Source organism: Notolepis coatsorum, assembly GCF_963971535.1.
Source record: "Notolepis coatsorum genome assembly, contig: SCAFFOLD_1144, whole genome shotgun sequence".
In the NCBI taxonomy this organism is placed as follows: domain Eukaryota; kingdom Metazoa; phylum Chordata; class Actinopteri; order Aulopiformes; family Paralepididae; genus Notolepis; species Notolepis coatsorum.
This window is the reverse complement of record NW_028173341.1, coordinates 61136-64146: the sequence shown is the minus strand read 5'-3', so window position 1 is coordinate 64146 and position 3011 is coordinate 61136. Positions and strand designations below refer to the sequence as shown.

Genomic DNA, 3011 nt, shown 5'->3' with positions numbered 1-3011 from the left:
ATTTTCTTTTAAATTAGATAAGTTGCCGATGAGGAATTGTAAAAGGACGTGGCGAGGAGAGATGACGTATGTTCGCTTCGAGTTTGCGCGATGAGCTCTGGGTATCGTAGTTTTAGTGTTTGTGAATGTTAAACGTGGGGAATGTTTGTGCTGCTGTGACACATTAAAGAACAACATCTAAGGTTATGTGGAATTTACAAATCTAGATGTGAAGAAAGATTTTGAAAAGATGTTTTAATTTTCTGTTAAATTAGATAAGTTGCCGGATAAATTGCTATCGTTTTACCGGAAGTGGTCACGGACTCACGGCTTCTCAAACTACATTGTTCTACCGTCAACAATGTCTTGAATGATCGGGAGAAACACACATCAAAATGGGTGAGTAAATAAGCTGACAATATTAGCATAGATGAATAAATAGCTAACGTTATCCAGTTGACATTACAGATCATAGCTTTCATAACGTCAGCTAACGTTAACGAAAGTAGAGTAGGTAAACACGTTCATGTTAGCTGTACTGGTTGTTCATAGCTTGCTAGCTAGCTAACGTTACCTAACGTTAGTATATCGATAGCCTAATTTAACGTTAGCTATTTATCCATACTCTAACTACAGTAAATGTCTGGATGTAACAGTACTGTATATCTGTATGTCGTGTATGTCATGATGAATTGAAAATGGGGACCTGATGTAAACAAGACTTTCTATCTCTCTGTTATGCAACCCCAATTAGCAGTTGTTTTTACTGTATTTATTCTGCAATCTTAAATAAACAAATCAAACCTTAGCTAATTTCCCCCCATGATGTGATTGATTGAAAACGTTATTAACAGATTGCAGAATGGGTACAATACAGTACGGCTAAATTCACACAAGTACTAAAGATGCAGTTTATGACATAAAGATATACAGTACTTTGTAAGAAAACGAGATAATAAAATATATATACATCCGAAGGGGACTATATTATTCTCATGTACAATGAAGTTGTGATATTTTCTGTATTGTCGCAGTGAAAGGGTTAACCCGTTGGTAGTGTGGTAGTGAAAGGGTGTATGTATCTAGCTTTTTAAATCCATTTCAAGGTACATTCACACACTGTCATACTTTTGTTTCTGAAAGACAACTACTGTTTCATATTGTGTCAGATTCTCAGATAGTGGTCCCCGCCACAACCGTGTCACCTAGTACTTTCTACAAGCTGGGCAATGACTCCTTCAAACTGGTGGCCCAGAAGATGAAGTGGGACGAGGCCAGGAGGCAGTGCCAAGCAGACGACGCATATCTGGCCAATATCCTGAACCCGATAATACAAGCCTTCATTACCCTGCAGATCCATAAGTTATTATCCATAAATTATTATTATTATCTCTGTGTGTGGCGTTAGGCGCTGAGCGTGGCACGAATAAATTATTTTTCAGCCCGCTTTTGTATCGTGCATAAGAACACAAATACTCTCGATAATCTATAGTTTATTTGAAAACTATTCATAAATCAGTCGGAAAATGACAATGTGTTTTGTGTATTCCAGTAAATGGCTATTTTCGTGGAATTTCTCTGAAATTACTAGAACTCTCCGAAACTATACTCGTATTCAAAACGGTATAAAACGGAAATGTACTGATGAAAAAACAATCCGTTTTGTACATCTTTGACTGCAAGCAAGTCATTGATAAGCGACGGGTGTATTAGACACATAGCCATAATTTAAGATATAGTTTATGCATTCGCAAATGTGCTCATCCTCCCATTGATTAACGTGGTGGCATCCAAGCGATAAATTGTCATATCCGGCTGGCAACCAATGTGTTAACCCTTTCACTGCCACACGACAGAAGGTTAACCCTTTACTATCACGCAACCGACGGCGATGCTCCATCATTAGCTCTGCATCCGTGGAGCTAATGATGGAGCATCGCCGTCGGTTGTGTGATAGTAAAGGGCTAACCTTCTGTATTGTCACAGTGAAAGGGTCAAGGACACTGGGTCAGACAGTTGTTTGTTCACAGAGGATCTTGTTCTCTCTTGTGACTTCTCTTTTCTCAGACTGGCGGCCGGTTCAAGTGGGTGGACAACTGGCCTCTTTCCTAGTCAAGTCAAGTCAAGAGTTTTAATTGTCACGACATACAGGTATACAATGAAATGCGGGTGGTCTTGCCCGCAACGATGTGCAATACAGTGGTACAACATATAATAGAATCCAATAAAAAAAAAAACATAGTGCAATAAACAGGTACAGGTAACATGGTGTGACATCTCGGTATCTGTACATAGTTATTTACAGAGCATGAAGGACATGCTACACCAAATGGGGGAGAAACGAGCCTACAATGAACGACGCCTGTGTCAGGGCTCTACAGTGCGAGCAAATTGCTCGCATATGCCCCTAAAAATATGTGTGTGCGAACCTGCAAAATCAAGTACTCGCACGGCGTGCGAGTGGGGCCGGCGAGTGCAGAGTACAGCCTCATTCGTCCTTTTTTTTCTCCGCTGCGAGAATCGTTAAAAAACTACAAGTCCCACAGTTCACAGCCGCATAAACGTTCCAATCACAGTAGAGTTTCCTGTGGTCACGCGACTGGAAACTGAAAGTAATTTTTAGCGTCAGCATAGATATATCTATGAGCGTCAGTGTCTGAGTCAGACAATACAGCCATGTATTGCCCATTCATTTTTATTTTGCGCGAAAGATACCGGAGAATGAGAAGTCAGGCGAGGCAGCTCATGTTACAGAGGTGATAGTTAACCAAGATACTGACGCTAGCCAGCATGCTAGCGAGGCTACACCCACTACTACCCCCACTGTAGCACCCAATGTACCCACTGTAGCTAACTAGCTAATGAAGCTACACCCAATGTACCCACTGTAGCTAACGAAGCTACACCCAATGTACCCACTGTAGCTAACGATGCTACACCCACTGGAGCCGGAGGGAAGACATACAAATTTAACGTGAATTGGCTAAACATTTTCCCATGGCTAGAGTTGGAAAACAATGTCATGTTTTGTA

The 3011-nt window shown here is 40.9% G+C and overlaps 1 long non-coding RNA gene across 1 annotated transcript; it reads left to right on the top strand.

Annotated features, from left to right (window-relative positions):
• The first annotated feature begins 354 nt into the window (after positions 1-354).
• LOC311247808 lies at positions 355-2122 on the top strand. The gene is made up of 3 exons (XR_014620879.1): positions 355-378; positions 1149-1341; positions 2047-2122. It is a non-coding gene; the product is annotated as an uncharacterized lncRNA (long non-coding RNA).
• Positions 2123-3011: the final 889 nt, after the last annotated feature.